Genomic DNA, 7282 nt, shown 5'->3' on the forward strand with positions numbered 1-7282 from the left:
AACTCCTGAGCTCAAACAATCCGCCCGCCTCGGCCTCCCAGAGTGCTAGGATTACAGGCGTGAGCCGCCGCGCCCGGCCCCACTGCTGTTTATATATCCAAAGGAGGGGAAGTCAGTATATGGAAAAGGCATCTGCACTCCCATGTTTGTTGCAGCACTGTTCACAACAGCCAAGATTTGGAATCAACCTAAGGGTCCAAGAACGGATGAATGGATAAAGAAGTTATGGTACATATACACAAAGGAATATTATATAGCCACAAAAAGAATGAAATCCTGCCATTTGCAACAACATGGATGGAACTGGAGAACGTTATATTCAGTAAAATAAGCCAAGCACAGAGAGACAAATCTCGCGTGTTCTCACTCATATGTGGGAGTTAATATTAAAATCAATTCATCTCATGGAGACAGGGAGTACAATGATGGTTACCACAGGTTGGGAAGGGTAGTGGGGAGGGGGAGATAAAGTGGGGATGGTTAATGGGTGCAAAAATACAGTTAGAAGGCCGGGCAAGGTGCTTCATGCCTGTAAACCCAACACTTTGGGAGGCTGAAGCGGGGGGATCACTTGAGGCCATGAGTTCAAGACCAGCCTGAGCAAGAGTGAGACCCCGTTTCTACTAAAAACAGAAAAATTAGCTGGGCTTGGTGGTGCGCACCTGTAGTCCCAGCTACTCGGGAGGCTGAGGCAGGAGGATCGCTTAAGCCCAGGAGTTTGAGGTTGCAGTGAGCTATGATGACGCCACTTCCCTCTAGTGGGGTGACAGAGCAAGACCTTGTCTCCAAAAAAAAAAAAAAAAAAATACAGTTAGATAGAATGAACAGTATTTAATAGCACAACAAAGTGACTATAATCAACAGTAAGTTAGGATATGCTTTAAAATAACTAAAAGAGTGGAATTGGAATGTTCCTAATGCAAAGAAATTATAAATGTCTGACGTGATGGATACCCCAATTATCCTGATTTCATTAATTCACATTGTATGCCTGTATCAAAATATTACATGTACCCTATAAAGATATATAACTATTCTGTACCCATAATAATTAAAAATAAAATAAAATTGGAATGGATCAACTCAGGTGAATTTCTGTTGAGAAAGTTTGCCCTGATGTGAATTCTCCTGAGCCAATTTAATTCCTTGATCAATGCCATACAGTGGTGCAGTTAACCAAAGCCAATTTTTGCCATTTTCATTTTTATGAATTTTTTTCAGTGGGATTAATCATTTTATGGTTAATTTTTATAGTGATGATTCAATCCACACATTACTTTCCTTATCTGTGCCAAATTTAAATAATAACAGCTTCCCCTAGATATCTCCTTGGCCTCAGGATGTTCCTTCAATATCTCAGGCACATTTTTATTTATTTTTTAAAGAGATAATGTCTCTCTATGTTGCCCAGGCTAGCTTCGAACTCCTGGGCTCAAGTGATCCTCTGCCTTCAGTCTCCCAGCCCCTCCCCTGGGACTACAGGCACGTAACACCATGCCGGGCATCAGGCACATCCTTGCTTCAGGGACACTGTGCTGGTTATTCCTTCTGCTGGACATGCTTCTGCATCTCTTTAGCTCATGTCTTGCTTCCTTCACATTTTTTTTTCCTCAAATAATCACCTTTCAACAAGGTCAAGGTGACTACCCTATTTATTTATTTTTTATTGAGTTTTATTGATTGCTTTTATCTTGGTATATTTAGAAGATTATATTGATTTTCTCTTTTTTTAAACGTGTTAATATGGTAAATTTCATTGAAAGTTTTATGTTGACCATCTTTGCATTCATGAGAGAAACTTTACTTGATTATGATACATTGTTTTGTGTATACATACATACATTTATACTATATGTGTTACCGAAAGCTTGGCACTTGTCCCCGAGGCTATGTCAGAAGAACAAGGACAAGTGGTTTGAGGAGAAGGAAAGAGAAGTTTATTAATTTTCCAGCAAATGAGGAGGTTGGCAGACTCCCATCTTAAAGTAGCAACATCCTTGTGACTACCCTATTTAAATTTAAGCTCCCTGCCCACAACTGCCTGACCTCCCTCTTACTGGATTTATTTTAGTTTAATGCATTCTTTTAACTTAATGCATTCACAGCCAGGCGTGGTGGCTCTGGGCAACATAGTGAGACTCCATCTCTATAAAAATTTTTTTCAAAAATGAGCTAGGCGTGGTGGTGCACACATCCTAGCTACTAGGGAGGCTGAAGCAGGAGAATTGCTCAAGCTCAGGAGTTCCAGGCTGCAGTGAGCTATGATCATGCCACTGTACTCCAGCGTAGATAACAGAGTGAGACCCTGTCTGTAATAAATGAATACATACATTTTTTAAAAATGTGCCACCTCCTAACATACATACAATGTACTAATGGATTGTGTTGTTTCTTTTTTAAAATCAGGCAGCCCCCAGAACCAGAATAGGTTCAGAGTGACTCCCTGTGTTATTTTATGTCTCTCCTTGTCAGCATATAAGCTCCATGAAGCAGAATTTTTTTTTTTTTTTGAGACAGAGTCTCGCTCTTTTGCCCGGGCTAGAGTGCCATGGCATCAGCCTAGCTCACAGCAACCTCAAACCCCTGGGCTCAAGCAATCCTCCTGCCTCAGCCTCCCAGGTAGCTGGGACTACAGGCATGTGCCCCCATACCCGGCTAATTTTTTCTATATATTTTTAGCTGTCCAATTAATTTCTTTCTATTTTTGGTAGAGACAGGGTCTCGCTCTTGCTCAGGCTGGTCTCGAACTCCTGAGCTCAAACGATCCATCCGCCTCAGCCTCCCAGAGTGCTAGGATTACAGGCATGAGCCACCGCGCCCGGCCTAAATTTTTTAATCTTTTTGTTCCCTGTTGTATCTCCATTGCCTGTAACAGTGCCTGGCACCTGGTAGGCACTGCAATAAATATTTGTTGAATTAATAGCTCTTGCCATTCTGAGCTTTATTTGTGGCCAGTTCCCATCAAGTCTAATATTTCAGGATCAAAATTTGCTGGTCCACGTTTTGTTGAGAACATTGGATCCTTCCATCAGTTTTCCCTCAATACATTTTTAAGTTCACAGTTTTAGCTGCTGTCAGTTTATTCTGTGGTGCTTATGGCTATTGGTAATAGTCGTGAACCTGGTAAGGTATTTTGTTTTTATTTCCTGGGCAATCCATGAGAAAAACTATAAGCAATCCTCCCTAGACACTCCAGAATTGCCTGGGATGGACTTTACTAATCTGGGTTTTCAGTAAGCTTCTGATCAACTTTGTGGAGTGTGTGAAATCTAAACTCTTTCTAATCATGACCATGGGGCCCTACGGATCTGGCCACTGACAAATTTCAGAACCACATCTCTAGCCACTCTTTCCTCACAAAATCCCAGCCATCCTGGCCTTCCGGTGGGACTTAGCTCATCTGTTGATTTATGTTCACCCTCTCTTGCCCACCACCCTGTGAACACCTTGAGGACAGAGACTGTCTTAGTTTGCCCCATCCCCACCCCAAGCAGACCCTAGACAAGGATTGAAGTAGTTTATTTAGGAAGTGATTCCAGGAAGCACGTGTAGGCCAGTGGGGAAGTGAGGAAGTGAGACAAAGAAGAGAAGGCAGCTGATAAAGAGTGTTATGGAGCGACTATCCCCTGTGGGCAACCAGAGTGTATTCCTGCTGGAATTCTGGGCCATACAGAGTTGGTATGAGGGGCGAGGGGTGGGGAAGGGTATTTACCTACCAGCTCTCATCAGTCAGGGGTCGACAGCTGCTTCCAGCAGCAGGGGGGGAGGGGTGTTCATTTCCAGCAAAAAGATGCAGACTGGGGGTCCAGGCTACCATTTGACCCCAAGGTCAACTGGAAATTGGCCAACATACACTGAAGAAGTAAGGCCCCAGGGCTCTGGGCAGGGAACTGACAGAGGCTGCTACAGGGACTGTGTCTGTCTTGTTCACTGACCGGGCTTTGCACAGAAGAAATGCTCTATTAGATTGAAGGATGAAGGAGGTTGGTACCTGTTATGTTGGTGGAGCAAAGCTGGGTCCAAAGTTCAAATGTCCCTGGGGTCCCTGTCACCCAACAGCAGGGCGATAACATCGCGTTTAAGTTCTCTGACCACTCACACCAGCCCCCATCCCCGTCTTGGGAAATTCCTGCGGGCAGAGATCCTGGTGTCCATCTGGAAAATTGGCATATTTACTAAAGCCAATCACACGTCTACCCCATGACTTACAGATTCCGTTCCTAGGTGTATGCCCAAGAGAAATGAATGTGTAGGTTCATTAAATGATGTGTCCAGGAATGTTCGTAGAATTATTCTTAATAGCCCCAGATAGAAAGCTACCCAAATGCCCAGCAACATCAGAATGCATAAAGTGTGGTCTATTCATACAATGAAATAGAATACAGCAATGAGGACGCACAAAGTACTAATATACACGACAATGTGGAGCAGTCTCACTAACATTGTGCTGAAGGAAAAGAAGACAGACACAAAAATGTATGGCCAGGCTTGGTGGCTCACATCTGGAATCCCAGCTACTTGGGAGGCCGAGGCAGGAGGACCACTTGAACCCAGGAGTTGGAGGCTGCAGTGAGCTATGATCACACCACTGCACTCCAGCCTGGGCGACAGAGTGAGATCTTCGTCTCTAAAAAAAAAAAAAATGTATGATTACACTTAAAAGAAGTTCAAAACCAGACCATAGTAACCTAATGTTAGAAGTCAGGAATGGTTACCTTTGAGGGGGAAGGAGGACCTGAAGGGAGCTTCTGGGGCTTGTTGATGTTATATTTCTTGACCTGGGTGCTGATTAATGGGTGTGTCTGGTTTGTGAAAAAGTAAATGAGCTTTGTACACTTTTCTGTATGTATATTTTAATTCAACAACTAAAAAAAAGGCAGGCTGGGAGCGGTGGCTCATGTCCATAGTCCCAGAACTTTAGAACGGTAGTCCCCAACCTTTTTGGCACCAGGAACCGGTTTCATGGAAGACAAATTTTCCATGGACAGCGGGGGAGGCCGGCAAGGGACAGGTGGGCGGGGTGGGGGTGAGGCGGAGCTCAGATGGTGATGCGGTGATGGGTCACCCTGTTTTCCTAACGGACTGGTACCCTCCGGGCCCAGGGGTTGGGGACTGCAGCTTTAGGCGAGGCATTCCTAACACTCTGGGAAGCCAAGGCAGGAGGATCATGAGCTTTGCTTGAGCTCAGGAGTTCGATACCAGCCTGAATAAGAGCGAGACCCCATCTCTACTAAAAACAGAAAAAATTAGCCAGGCGTGGTGGTGCGCGCCTGTAGTCCCAGCTACTCGGGAGGCTGAGGCAGGAGGATCGCTCGAGCCACCGCACTCCAGCCTGAGCAACAGAGTAAGACCCTGTCTCAAAAAAAAAAAAAAAAAAAGAGGCAGCCAGTGTGGCTGGGCCACAATGACGGAGGGGAAGGTAGTATTGCTGTAGTCAGAATGGGGGCCAGGGCATGGATTTTAGGATTTGGTCTAAGTGCAGCCTGTTTGTTCGTTTGTTTGTTTTTTGACCAGAAAGGAGGCTTCTTGAGAGCCTGAGAGCTTGATAAGGCAGAGCTAGGGGAATGGGAAGTGTTTGTCTTCAGGAGCAAGACTCCCTCTCTTAAAAAAAAAACGTATGCCTGAAGGCATAAATGGGCAAGGGATATCACCTTCACAAACAGTATCGATATCAAATGTTTATCAAGCACATGCTGTACCAATCACTGCTCTAAGTGAACAGGACATACCTGAATACCTGCCCTTCTGGAGTTTACATCTTGGTGGGGGGTAAGTGGAAGAAATGTGCTCTCTGGGCCACAGGCTGCCATTCATTATAGGGGGTTTTACTCCAATACACTCAGGTACTTGGTGGCTGGGACAGCATGCCCCTTTCACTTCTGTAGTCCCGGTAACTGCAGGTTGGTGGGTGGAGAGTGCTCCCTTTCCACGTTGTTATTCTCTGCTTTGGGGCCGACACTTGAGTTGGGAGACTGGCCCCACGGGAAGCACTGGGGGGAAGCACTCAGGGTTCTCCTCACTTACAGGAAGGCACTTGTGGATACGGCTCCTGCTTCAGCCACACTCAAGTGAACCCAGGCTCCCCTGGGACTCAGCAGCTAAGAGCAGGGCATCACCCCTGGTGGCGAGTCTAGCAGGCCGGAATTCTTCCGGTAGCCGGTGGCTGGCGGCTCCTACACCCTCTGAAGCCCCAGGCAGGGACAAGTGCAGAGATGGTAGCAATGAGTACATGAGGTGGGGATCTGAATGTGTGTGAGCTGTGGAAGGAGGGCCACCAGGGAGAGGGCAGAGGTGCCAGGAGCATGAAGGGCTAAAGCCAGGACTCAACAGAGATGCCATAGAAAGAAACAAAGATAGAGCCAGAGCCAGTCCCTACTCCATCTGCCAGACTGACAGCGAGCAAGACCCTGATGCAAGGAGACAGCCTATTTCCAGAGAGAAAGAAAGTGAGGGGGGAAATACTTCTTTTTTTTTTTAAGCCAGTCAAATTTAGCAGTGGGGGGTTGAATACCAACTTTAGTGACACTAATGTTAATAAGTTCTGATAACCCACTACCATCGGACCAGCCAAAGACTTCTTACTGAGAGACACAGGAAGACAAAGAGGGAAGGGGGAGGGAGAGAAAGAGACATACATGCACACACACAGAGATGTGTATCTTGAGTCAGATCATCCAGATTTGGTGCAGAAGGGAACAGAGAGGCATCCAGACTCACCAAGACACAAAACAGAGGCAAAAACCCCAAAGCCTAGGGAGAAGCGGAGAAGGCAAGGAGGGAGACAAACACCCACCGTCGGCAATAGAATAGCCCTGCTCTGACCCTCGCCCCTCTTCAAATGTAGGAGGTCCCAGTGAGGTGGCTTGGCTCTAAAGATGGCTGCCACTAATTTCTTCCTACATGCTACATCCCCATCCAGAGGAGCCCTGAGCCACCATATTAAGAAATGAAGGCTATTCTGCTGGACAGAGGCCACCTGGAAGACGACTGAAGTGCTAGACATGTGAGTGAAGAAGCCATCTTGGATGTCCAGCCCTAGCCACCATGTAACTGCAACTATATGAGATCCCAAGAAGAGTCACATCACTTTGCCCAGTCAACCCACAGGACCATGAGAGATAATAATGAACTGTGGTTTTAAGCCACTAAGTTTTAGGGTACTTTGTTACACAGCAATAGACAACCAGAATATGCAAGAAAGGCTACAGTGGCCCTTTTAAGGCTTCTGACACCCCCACCCCCATAGCCCCTTTACAACAACCAAAATCAATACTAGCCAGTT

The sequence above is a fragment of the Propithecus coquereli genome, unplaced genomic scaffold (assembly GCF_000956105.1).
Source record: "Propithecus coquereli isolate 6110/MARCELLA unplaced genomic scaffold, Pcoq_1.0 Scaffold388, whole genome shotgun sequence".
NCBI classification, from domain to species: Eukaryota; Metazoa; Chordata; class Mammalia; order Primates; family Indriidae; genus Propithecus; species Propithecus coquereli.